The 13,374-nt window shown below is 42.8% G+C and overlaps 1 protein-coding gene across 4 annotated transcripts in view; it reads right to left on the bottom strand.

The window, feature by feature from the left end:
• Positions 1-13,374, bottom strand: part of kremen1 (kringle containing transmembrane protein 1) — a 212,116-nt gene that overhangs the window by 152,108 nt on the left and 46,634 nt on the right. The window contains exon 1 of one of the 4 annotated variants that reach the window (XM_070887684.1): positions 7,274-7,311. The exons of the other annotated variants lie outside the window; for them this stretch is intronic. The gene's annotated coding sequence lies outside the window, so the exon portion shown is untranslated. Of the gene's footprint in view, positions 1-7,273; positions 7,312-13,374 lie in introns of those variants that run through there. 4 annotated transcript variants of the gene reach the window in all.

Here is a 13,374-nt window from a genome sequence, read left to right as displayed (position 1 = left end):
CTCAACATCCAGGGGTATTCAACATTCAGGAAAGATAGAACAAAAGAAAAAGGAGGTGGGTAGCATTGCTGGTTAAGGAGGAGATTAATGCAATAGTTAGGAAGGACATTAGCTTGGATGATGTGGAATCTATATGGGTAGAGCTGCAGAACACCAAAGGGCAAAAAGCGTTAGTGGGAGTTGTGTACAGACCTCCAAACAGTAGTAGTGATGTTGGGGAGGGCATCAAACAGGAAATTAGGGGTGCATGCAATAAAGGTGCAGCAGTTATAATGGGTGACTTTAATATGCACATAGATTGGGCGAACCAAACTGGAAGCAATACGGTGGAGGAGGATTTCCTGGAGTGCATAAGGGATGGTTTTCTAGACCAATATGTCGAGGAACCAACTAGGGGGGAGGCCATCTTAGACTGGGTGTTGTGTAATGAGAGAGGATTAAATAGCAATCTCGTTGTACGAGGCCCCTTGGGGTAGAGTGACCATAATATGGTGGAATTCTGCATTAGGATGGAGAATGAAACAGTTAATTCAGAGACCATGGTCCAGAACTTAAAGAAGGCTAACTTTGAAGGTATGAGGCGTGAATTGGCTAGGCTAGATTGGCGAATGATACTTAAGGGGTTGACTGTGGATGGGCAATGGCAAACATTTAGAGACCACATGGATGAACTACAACAATTGTACATTCCTGTCTGGCGTAAAAATAAAAAAGGGAAGGGGGCTCAACCGTAGCTATCAAGGGAAATCAGGGATAGTATTAAAGCCAAGGAAGTGGCATACAAATTGGCCAGAAATAGCAGCGAACCCGGAGACTGGGAGAAATTTAGAACTCAGCAGAGGAGGACAAAGGGTTTGATTAGGGCAGGGAAAATGGAGTACGAGAAGAAGCTTGCAGGGAACATTAAGATGGATTGCAAAAGTTTCTATAGATATTTAAAGAGAAAAAGGTTAGTCAAGACAAACGTAGGTCCCCTGCAGTCAGAATCAGGGGAAGTCATAACGGGGAACAAAGAAATGGCGGACCAATTGAACAAGTACTTTGGTTCGGTATTCACTAAGGAGGACACAAACAACCTTCCGGATATAAAAGGGGTCGGAGGGTCTAGTAAGGAGGAGGAACTGAGGGAAATCCTTATTAGTCGGGAAATTGTGTTGGGGAAATTGATGCGATTGAAGGCCGATAAATCCCCAGGGCCTGATGGACTGCATCCCAGAGTACTTAAGGAGGTGGCCTTGGAAATAGCGGATGCATTGACGGTCATTTTCCAACATTCCATTGACTCTGGATCAGTTCCTATCGAGTGGAGGGTAGCCAATGTAACCCCACTTTTTAAAAAAGGAGGGAGAGAGAAAACAGGGAATTATAGACCGGTCAGCCTGACATCGGTGTGGGTAAAATGATGGAATCAATTATTAAGGATGTCATAGCAGTGCATTTGGAAAGAGGTGACATGATAGGTCCAAGTCAGCATGGGTTTGTGAAAGGGAAATCATGCTTGACAAATCTTCTGGAATTTTTTGAGGATGTTTCCAGTAGAGTGGACAAGGGAGAACCAGTTGATGTGGTATATTTGGACTTTCAGAAGGCTTTCGACAAGGTCCCACACAAGAGATTAATGTGCAAAGTTAAAGCACATGGGATTGGGGGTAGTGTGCTGACATGGATTGAGAACTGGTTGTCAGACAGGAAGCAAAGAGTAGGAGTAAATGGGGACTTTTCAGAATGGCAGGCAGTGACTAGTGGGGTACCGCAAGGTTCTGTGCTGGGGCCCCAGCTGTTTACACTGTACATTAATGATTTAGACGAGGGGATTAAATGTAGTATCTCCAAATTTGCAGATGACACTAAGTTGGGTGGCAGTGTGAGCTGCGAGGAGGATGCTATGAGGCTGCAGAGCGACTTGGATAGGTTAGTTGACTGGGAAAATGCATGGCAGATGAAGTATAATGTGGATAAATGTGAGGTTATCCACTTTGGTGGTAAAAACAGAGAGACAGACTATTATCTGAATGGTGACAGATTAGGAAAAGGGGAGGTGCAACGAGACCTGGGAGTCATGGTACATCAGTCATTGAAGGTTGGCATGCAGGTACAGCAGGCGGTTAAGAAAGCAAATGGCATGTTGGCCTTCATAGCGAGGGGATTTGAGTACAGGGACAGGGAGGTGTTACTACAGTTGTACAGCGCCTTGATGAGGCCACACCTGGAGTATTGTGTACAGTTTTGGTCTCCTAACCTGAGGAAGGACATTTTTGCTATTGAGGGAGTGCAGCGAAGGTTCACCAGACTGATTCCCGGGATGGCGGGACTGACATATCAAGAAAGACTGGATCAACTGGGCTTGTATTCACTGGAGTTCAGAAGAATGAGAGGGGACCTCATAGAAACGTTTAAAATTCTGATGGGTTCAGACAGGTTAGATGCAGGAAGAATGTTCCCAATGTTGGGGACGTCCAGAACCAGGGGTCACAGTCTAAGGATAAGGGGTAAGCCATTTAGGTCCGAGATGAGGAGAAACTTCTTCACCCAGAGAGTGGTGAACCTGTGGAATTCTCTACCACAGAAAGTTGTTGAGGCCAATTCACTAAATATATTCAAAAAGGAGTTAGATGAAGTCCTTACTACTAGGGGGATCAAGGGGTATGGCGAGAAAGCAGGAATGGGGTACTGAAGTTGCATGTTCAGCCATGAACTCATTGAATGGCGGTGCAGGCTCAAAGGGCCGAATGGCCTACTCCTGCACCTATTTTCTATGTTTCTATGTTTCTAGATACAGCAAGTGATCAGGAAGGCCAATAAAATCTTGGCCTTTATGGCAAAGGGGATGGAGTATAATAGCAGGGAAGTCTTGTTACAGCTGTACAGGGTATTGGTGAGGCCACACCTGGAATACTGCGTGCAGTTTTTGTTTCCATATTTACGAAAGGATATACTTGCTGTGGAGAAAGTTCACTAGGTTGATCCTGGGGATGAGGGGGTTGACTTATGAGGAAAAGTTGAGTAGGTTGGACCTCTACTCATTGGAATTCAGAAGAATGAGAGATGATCTTATCGAAACGTATAAGATTATGAGTGGGCTTGACAAGATGGATGCAGAGAGGATATTTCCACTGTTGGGGTGACTAGAACTAGAGGGCATAATCTTAGAATAAGAGGCCACCCATTTAGAACTGAGATGAGAAGAAATTTCTTCTCTCAGACGGTTATGAATCTGTGAAATTCACTGCCTCAGAGAGCTGTGGAAGCTGGGACACTAAATAAATTTAAAACAGAAATAGACAGTTTCTTAAACAATAAGGGGATAAGGGGTTATGGGGAGCAGGCAGGGAAGTGGAGCTGCATCCATGATCAGATCAGCCATGACCTTATTGAATGGCGGAGCAGGCTCGAGGGGCCTTATGGCCTACTCCTGCTCCTATTTCTTATGTTTTTATGTTCTTATGTATCCCCTCCATCACCAAGGTCCCCTACTTACACCTCCGTAGCATTATCCTTCGCCGTCCCTGCCTCAGCTCATCTGCTGCTGAAACCCTCATCCATGCATTTGTTACCTCGAGACTCGACTATTTCTGTATTCTATTGATTCATTAACTAGTAGCATTAGTTGCACCCGATCAACCAGATCAAAGCTGCTCATAATTTTGAAATCTCCCTTTAAGCTTCATTGTTTCAATGAAAAGGGCCCGGGTTTCATTTATCTGAGCAAAGGAATGGTGAACATCACAAAAGGAAAAAAAATGAGTAAAACATGGAAGACTTGCATCTATATAGAGCCTTTCCTGACTTCATGACATCCCAAAGTGCTTTACAGCCAATGAAGTATTTTTGTTGTGTTGTACTATAGGAAATGTGACAGCCAATTGGTGTACAGCAAGCTCCCATAAACAGCAATGAGATGATGACAAGGTAATATGTGTTGGTTGAGAGATAAATATTGACCAGGACACAGGGGAGAATTCCTAGCTCCTTCCTCGAAATAGTCCTATGGGATCTTGTACATCCAGCTGAGAGGGCAGATGGGGCCTCGGTTTAACATCGCATCTGAAAGATGCAACCTCCAACAGTGCAAAACTCGTGCATCAATTCCAGTGAGTGTTGTGCTTTCGTCAGGGACAATGACATAAAGGAACAATGGCAAGTGCAGACAGCGTGTAGCAGAGCTGTCCTGCAAAGGCTCATCATGAGGTGCGGTGAGTGTTATTCAGCACAGTCACTCCTGCAGTTGAAGTTACAATAAAATCATTGGTCTGCTGAGTGTTGGTGACATCAACAGTGTCATTGTTTAATAAACCCTCACAAGCAATGCAGCCCTGTCTGGTGCCCTACATTATGTAGCTGGAAGCGATGGCTGATTTGCAAGAATAAAAGCTCCATTATGAAGATCACACCTTTGAAATTGTTCGGCAGCATCGCTGGTACAGTATAAAAACTCTTAGGTATAGAGGTCAGCCAGTTTACTTGCTGAGAACTGTGTCAGGTATATGAGAATGTGGCACCAAGAGCTGTTTTCTATACAATTATTTTGAACAATGCAGGAAGGTGCTATTCATAATCCCATAGTCTTCTTCAGATTGAGGCCAACATGTACAAAGAAGCCTTTTTACAAAACCCAGTTTAAAAAACATTTGCAATGACACTATCTTCAATATAATGCTTACAAAAGGACACAAGAAAAGTTAATCCGCCACTCGCTCATCAATGCTCATAGCATCCAGAGTTCTAATTCACCCAACCTGTCATCAAATGTGACTGAACGAGCTCAAGAGTCAGTGGGCTGTATATTAGTTCAGAGGCAGGGGGGTCCTTCTGGTTTCCCAACCTCAAAACAGTTTTTAACTGAAGGACATCTTTAATTTTTTTTCTGTAGGTTTCCCCTGCACAGCCAGCCTGATTGATAGGCTGCAATACAAGGCTGCAGCCGAGCTGGGCTGAGAGCAGGTAGGTCTGATGTGGGGGTTGGGAGAGACCGTGGGGTGGGGGAAGGTGCCCAATCATGGGTGGGAGGTCTGATCGTAGGGTGGGGGGGGGGGGGGAGGAGTGGAGCAGACAAATTGTGGGGAGGGGGGTTTTACTGGGTACCTGGAGGAAACACTACTGCTCCTCCTGGCCCACAAGCAATGCTGTAAAGGCACTTTCCTCTTTGATCCAGCCCCTCGCACCTCCTTGTACCTGCCGGGTTTCTCAAAAAACGGGCAACCTGGCCGACTGTGGTTAAAAATAGAATCCCTGCTAAAATGAAGGCACGTAACTCCATTAAAATATTTAAATGAATAACCCGCCTTATGCGAGTGGATTGGTCACCCGCCCCTCGTCCCACCTCTGTTAAAACCAGAAGTGAATGGGTTCGAGGCGGGTTGGGTTCCTGTTTCAACTTTTTAAACTTTCCACCCGAAACAAACTCAATCTTTTTTGGGGCTTAAAATTCCTGCCAGTGTCTCTATTCTCCTGCGGGAAGATTTTTGCAAGCATTTAGCAGCAATTGTGTGACACAATCTGATATGTGATCGAAAGTTACTTTTGACTGGTTTACATGTATGAGCTCTGCTCCAACCAATATTCAGGATTTACCTTATCTAAGCCATTTAGTATTTTATATATTCTAATCAGTCTCCCCCCTGAACCATCCTCTCTCAGCTATAGAGATTGAGATTTTTTAAACTTCCCTCATGTCTCAACCCCATTATATTGAAATGGATTCAGGCTCTCAAACATTTTGTTCCTGATTTAAGCAAGTGCTGTCACCTTATTACCACCGATATTGTTCTTCTCCACTCTATCCCATCCTCTCCTGCAGGTGTTGACTCCCACTGGGATACAATTCCATGGATCGCATTGGTTCGCTGAAGCCTCTCTTATGTAAGTTGACCATCCTTCATGCATGAGCCCTGACTATATGCTGGTGACCTATCTAACCTCGAGGGTTATTAGAGCCAAGGCAACTTGTCTTCATCCAAAATTTGCACAGCTACAATTATCCATCAGGATCCTCGGCTGATTTAATCCGAAGACAATAAGATCGGTTAGTTGCTCACAGAGCACGGCAATGGGATATTATCTCGGATGTTCCTGTTCGGCAAGGTTCAGCGTCACAACGCATTTATCCACTATTCTGGCCTATCTAATTTGACCATTCCAATTTCTTCTTTATTTTCTCCCCCCCCTTCAGGTGTTTTATGGGAAGAACCGTTCCCTGGCTGAGAGAGTGGACAGGAGACTATTGCAGTGCTGACCTTGAACTTGATACTTCCAGGTGCTCGGGAGCAGCCCAAGAGTGTCTGGGTCTCCGATATTCCTTCCCATCTCGTATAGAAATGCACTGGTGACAATCGGAGTCTGCACCTCATAGAATGATAGAGCATACAAGGAGGCCATTCAGCCTATCGTACCTATGCCAGCTCTTTGAAAGAGCTATCCAATTAGTCCCACACTCCGGCTATTTCTCCATAGCCCTGCAAATGTTTGCACTTCAAGTATTTATCCAATTCTCTTTTGAAAGTTATTATTGAATGCGCTTCTACCACACTTTAATGCAGTACATTCCAGATCACGGCAACATGCTGCATAATTTTTTCTATGCCTGTGGTTCTTTTGTCAATTGCCTTAAAATTATGCCCAATAAATTCATCATGGAGGGAACATTGGCACCAAAACTCCACAGCACAAGCTGACTATTTCAATAACATCATAAAAATACCCAGCAACAAAAGTGGGCTGCAATTAAGTTTAAGTGGATCAAATACAACAATTTAATAAACCATTACAAAGATGCTTGAATACACTTCAAGTACTATGTTGCTGTCATGTTCTGTTATGCTCACTTTGGATGGGACAAAACAAAACAAACCCAATATTGTTATTCAGGTGGTGAAGCAACCGTGCATCTCATTAATTAAGCACATTAATGAATGCAAAACTTATGAATATTAATGAGAGCACCCGCTGTTGCTTGATATCTACATGGTACATATGTGGCTTTTTTGCTCCAAGAACATCAGGCCTTGCAGATAGCCTAAAAGGCGATGTGCTGAATGTTAACCAGCTTTATTACAACAAAGTCACCCATGACATTTGGCAGAATGCTAATATTAGTATTAGACTTTGTTGCTGGAATCTCATGTGTTCTGCTGCAAAAGTTTGTGTTTAATCCAATTGGTCAATGCAGTAGGCACGAAAGGGTGAAGATCTGAACAGCCATTTACATACTCGTCTGGCATGCATTCAGAACCACACCATAGTGCCGCCCAAATGGCATGAGCAGTAAGTCTTTTACCTGTACTCTATTCCGCTTGGTGATTTCTTCCCACTGCAACACCGAGGTAGGCATTGGTGGTGGTCGGGGGAGGGGTGTAAGATAAATGAAAAAAGGAGAGAGAGACTGTGCAGAAGTGGCAGCCCTTTTCCACACCCTGATGACCTGTGAAGCCAGTTGAAAATACTAGTAAGACTTACATTTATATGGTGCCTTTCACAACCACAGAAGTCTCAAAGCACTTTACAGCCAATGAAGTACATTTGGAGAGCAGTCACTGTTGTAACATAGGAATTGCAGCAGCCAATTCCCAACGTGATAGCAACCACATAAACTGTTTTGTTTTGTTATATTGATTGTGGGATAAATATTGACCATATAAGTCCCCTGCTCTTCTTCGAAATAGTGCCATGGGATCTATTACATCCACCTGAGAGCAGACGGGGCCCCGGTTTAACATCTCATCTGAAAGACAGCACCTCCGACAGTGCAGCACTCCATCAGCACTGCACTGGTGTGTCAGCCTAGATTTTTGCACTCAAGTCCCTAGAGTGAACCCACAACCTTCTGACTCAAAGGTGTGTGTGCTACACACTGAGCCACAGCTGACACTACTAGTAAAGCACTAATGTAAACTTTCCATATCAACCATCCTTGTGGCTCTGTGAAATTGACAATTTAGTGCCAACAACACAAGAAGTTCTATGCTGTATATTCGTGCTCAGTTGAGACAATTCAAATGGTATGTATACAATAGCAATAATATTTTGAAGACATTGTGTGATTGTGCATGGTATAAATTATAGGTGTCTGAATCTTATGGTTATATCACTAAGCCTAGTCAACTGTAGTCTTGTATCATTGAACACATTGGATTGATGCAGAACTGCCTTCCAATGACAAGGCTTGGAGCAGTAAGTGATAGTATTGACTACACCACTACCTTCAGTTCAATTATTCTTCATAGATAAGCTTCTGGAACCTTCCCCACATTTCCGAGTTTTTTGAACCATTCAGCTTTAAAGGGCCGTTTTGCAGATGATATCATTGGAAGTGATATTAAGCTAGACCGAACTTCCTTCCTCCCTGCAAATGTACATCAAAAATAACAGACCAGATCAATTAACTACTTTTTAGGCTGAAATTAAAACAATTCTGTATCCATAATTTTTACTATTTTTCTTATTTTCATTCTTGGTTCACTATAAGAGGTGGTATAATGTTAGTTAGTGATTATAGGATCAGGATTAACTTTTATAAGGGACAAAGCAATGTAGGATAAAACAAGGCCAGAAAAGTTCCACAGCCCATTCTATCGAACCTTTGGAGTGTGAAAGCTTCTCAACCTTACTGTCTTGGAACTGAGACTACACCTTTAGAAGAAAAAAAATCCCCTTTTCTTGGTCACTGTGCCTTGCCCGCTGGGTTTAAAGTGAGCCAGAGCAGTTATTTTCTCACTGGCTACTTATAGAACTGACTCTTGATATTCTCAGGAGATTCCCAAATTTGGCCTTTCTTCATTAGCAGCTGGATCTCCCTGGATTAGGGAAAGCCTTTTGTATGCCAGCTTCAATCCTACTGCCGCACACTCTCAGGCCAGTGATTTCCTGATATAAGTACAGGTTAAGTTTATCTTTTTATCCTTTTATCTCAGCTTTCTGCCTGTCCTTGCTGGACCCTCTTGTCATCTTGCTGCTGAACCCTCCCGCCATACTTCTCCTGGAATACTGCCAAACTCCCCTGTCACACGGCCAAACCCGACAGCCGCAACACTAAATCCTCCCACCATGGCACTAAATTCTTCTGCCTTACCACCAGAGACGTCTGCCAGAACACCAAACGTGATCCCACTTCCTTCCATGATCCCACTTTTTGCAAATCCTACCAGCTTTGTTCCCAATATTGTTGCCACCAACTTTACCCATTTTTCCACTGGTATTGAGAAATCCAACTTCCCATAAAATCTTCCTGGGTTGTGGTTGGGCATCTCGGGTTTAGGATTAGTGTTGAATTTAGTGTTAGAGCTGGGTGTAGGGTGAGGGTAGCTTTTAGGGTTAGGGTTGGATTTAGGAATAGGGTTGGGATTAGGGTTAAGTCAAGAGTGAATTTAAATCAGGGGTTACTTTGTTTTGTCAAAGCAGATTGTTTATTTCTGTACTGGATGAAGTCACCTGGTGACGGGGGGATGGGATTGGATATCGTTCGGGGCTCATATATTTCATGACATATGTCAATGGGAGAATTTTTAGATCTGGAAAGCTATTGGTAAACAATTACATTGCAAAATCAACACACACGTGCTTCTTTTAACAAATTAATACATTTCCCTTTAACTTTATATGAGTGTAACCAAGTAGTTGTCAAATCCTAAAGGTTGCAGTGGTAGTCAAAGGTTACTCAAGCAATGCTGGAGGGGGTAAAAGGATAAGTATCCCTTCTTAATAAATCTTACCTTTCAAGCCTTCATAACCCAATATTGAAAGCAAAATTTGTGAAGAGATTATTGGGCCTGCACAAGGTCTCTCCTATTATCCCTGTACATGTAATTAAATCTATTGTTCAATACTGCAGTGAAAAATGTAGCACAACTACGAGATTCTGCAACCTGAAATCTCCAATAGTCTCTTTCTATTCAATTCATCTTTATCTGAATTTCTTGGATTCGGTTGCATGGATGAAATTGAAAGGTCCCTTAACGTGCCCCTGCTTGAAAAATGGGCACCCAAGCTTTCAAAATCTCAATCCATGAACTCAATTCCAGAGAATCATTCTTCTCTTTGCCACGAAGAGGACTGTTTCATTTGAGCAAGTAACTCAAGTTACGTCGCTCTGCTCGCATGCACGATCTTCCATTGAGGTCAATCTGCATCATGGCAAAGTGCTCACCTTTGCATATGCCAGCAATACTGTAAAACTAGGATAGGCTGACCAGATGTCCTCGTTTTCCGGGGACAGTCCCCGGATTTGGGAATGTCAAACATTCCTTTAGATTGGAAAATTGCGCATGTCACTCCGTTATTTTAAAATGGCAAGAGAGGAAAACCAGGGAATTATACACCAGTTAGCCTAACATCTGTTGTCGGGAAATTACTAGAGTCTATAATTAAGGATAGGATGAGTGAACATCTCAAAGATTTGTGGAAAGTAGGTCATGCCTGACAAACTTGATTGCATTTTTTGAGGAGGTGACTAAAGTAGTGGACAGGGAAATGTCTATGGATGTTATTTATATGGACTTCCAAAAGACATGTGATAAAGTCCTTCACAAGACACTGTTAACTAAAGTAGAAGCCCATGGAATTGAAGGCAAATTATTGGCCTGGTCAGGAAATTGGCTGAGCAGCAGGAGATAGAGAGTAGGGATAATGGGCAGGTACTCTAATTGGCAAGATGTGATTAGTGGTGTCCTGCAGGGATCTGTGTTGGGGTCTCAACTATTCACAGTATTTATTAATGATTTAGATGATGGCATAGAAAGCCACATATCCAAATTTGCCGATGACACAAAGATAGATGGCATTGCAGGCAGTGTAAATGAAAGCATAAAATTACAAAGGGATATGGATAGATTAATTGAATGGGCAAAACTGTGGCAAATGGATTTCAATGTAGGCAAATGTAAGGTCATCCACTTTGGACCTAAAAAGGATAGAACAGGGCACTTTCTAAATGGAGAAAAGCTAAAAACAGTGGAGGCCCAAAAAGACTTGAGGGTCCAGGTACATAGATCATTAAAATGTCATGAACATTATCAAAGGGAAAATAATCAAAAGGACTAATAGATATAACGAGCATGGTGGATAGAGGTGTACCGATGGATGTGGTGTATTTAGATTTCCAAAAGACATTCGATAAGGTGCCACACAAAAGGTTACTGCAGAAGATAAAGGTACGCGGAGTCAAAGGAAATGTATTAGCATGGATAGAGAATTGGCTGGCTAACAGAAAGCAGAGAGTCGGGATAAATGGGTCCTTTTCGGGTTGGAAATCGGTGGTTAGTGGTGTGCCACAGGGATCAGTGCTGGGACCACAACTGTTTACAATATACATAGATGACCTGGAAGAGGGGACAGAGTGTAGTGTAACAAAATTTGCAGATGACACAAAGATTAGTGGGAAAGCGGGTTGTGTAAAAGACACAGAGAGGCTGCAAAGAGATTTAGATAGGTTAAGCGACTGGGCTAAGGTTTAGCAGATGGAATACAATGTCGGAAAGTGTGAGGTCATCCACCTTGGAAAAAAAAACAGTAAAAGGGAATATTATTTGAATGGGGAGAAATTACAACATGCTGCGGTGCAGAGGGACCTGGGGGTCCTTGTGCATGAATCCCAAAAAGTTAGTTTGCAGGTGCAGCAGGTAATCAGGAAGGCGAATGGAATGTTGGCCTTCATTGCGAGAGGGATGGAGTACAAAAGCAGGGAGGTCCTTCTGCAACTGTACAGGGTATTGATGAGGCCACACCTGGAGTACTGCGTGCAGTTTTGGTCACCTTACTTAAGGAAGGATATACTAGCTTTGGAGGGGGTACAGAGACGATTCACTAGGCTGATTCCGGAGATGAGGGGGTTACTTTATGATGATAGATTGAGTAGACTGAGTCTTTACTCGGAGTTCAGAAGGATGAGGGGTGATCTTATAGAAACATTTAAAATAATGAAAGGGATAGACAAGATAGAGGCAGAGAGGTTGTTTCCACTGGTCGAGGAGACTAGAACTAGGGGGCACAGCCTCAAAATACGGGGGCAGCCAATTTAAAACCGAGTTGAGAAGGAATTTCTTCTCCCAGAGGGTTGTGAATCTGTGGAATTCTCTGCCCAGGGAAGCAGCTGAGGCTAGCTCATTGAATGTATTCAAATCATAGATAGATAGATTTTTAACCAATAAGGAAATTAAGGGTTATGGGGAACGGGCGGGTAAGTGGAGCTGAGTCCACGGCCAGATCAGTCATGATCTTGTTGAGTGGCGGGGCAGGCTCGAGGGGCTAAATGGCCTACTCCTGTTCCTAATTCTTATGTTCTTATGTTCTATGTTCTTATATCTAGAGGACTAGAATACAAGAGGGTAGAAGTTATGCTGCAGCTATACAAAACTCTGGTTAGACCACACCTGGAGTACTGTGAGCAGTTCTGGGCACCACACCGTAGGAAGGATATACTGTTAAAGGGGCTGTGCACCCAGAAAAAAATTGCGAGGGGACGTTGCCTGTATGTCCCCGGATTTGGTTTTGAAAATATGGTCACCCGAAACTAGGAGCAATCCAAAATGAAGACTAACTCAGGTGTTAGTCTCTACACCCTGAGAAACTGCAGAAAAATCAATCAGTTTCCCCCATTTGGGATCCCTGTAATTACTTCCCTAACCTTGTGTTTTGAATTGTAAAGTGATTGTTGCTTCATTTAACTAATGTATATACTCACAGACAAACTAAGGAAACTGACCCTGAAAAGAGGTCATTAGTCGGGTAAATTTGACTTATGAAACTGTTTTGAAATTGACAAGAGCAATTTGAAACAAAAGAGAATATTTCTTTGTATTTTTGATGAGATATATATATTTTTTTAAATAGAGCCTCAAGTGCAATATTCCTTTTGAACACTTCTAAAATCAATCTTATAAAAGCTGAGGACTGGAATAATGTGCTGTCATAGGGCATGATGTATTTGTAGGAAATTTCGCTCTCTGGTACTTTAATGAAAGTGTTAAAATAAATGGATTAACTTCTTTGCTAAAATATCAGATGGAAGAGTTTCATAGGAAGCATTAATCCATTTGTGGCAACATAGCTCAGGTGGTAGTGCTCTTCACTGTATTTCACAAGGTCATGGGTTCAAGACCCACTCCAGGGCTTCAGCACATAATCCAGCCTGTTACTGGAGGTGCCACATTTTGAATGAGGCCTTAAATAGAGGCTCTGTTTACCTGTTCAAGTGGGCATAAAAAAATCCTACGGCTCTTTTTCGAAGAATAGCAGGGAAGTCCGCTCAACATTTATCCTTCAACGAACACCACCAAAAACAGGTTAATTCGCATTTAGTTAATTTGCCATTTGTGGGACCTTGCTGTGTGCAAATTGGCTGCTGTGTTTTTTAAAAATTTATGGCCAACATTTATTGCCCATCCC

Source organism: Pristiophorus japonicus, chromosome 8 (genome assembly GCF_044704955.1).
Source record: "Pristiophorus japonicus isolate sPriJap1 chromosome 8, sPriJap1.hap1, whole genome shotgun sequence".
NCBI classification, from domain to species: Eukaryota; Metazoa; Chordata; class Chondrichthyes; family Pristiophoridae; genus Pristiophorus; species Pristiophorus japonicus.
This window is presented reverse-complemented; position numbering and strand designations above follow the sequence as displayed.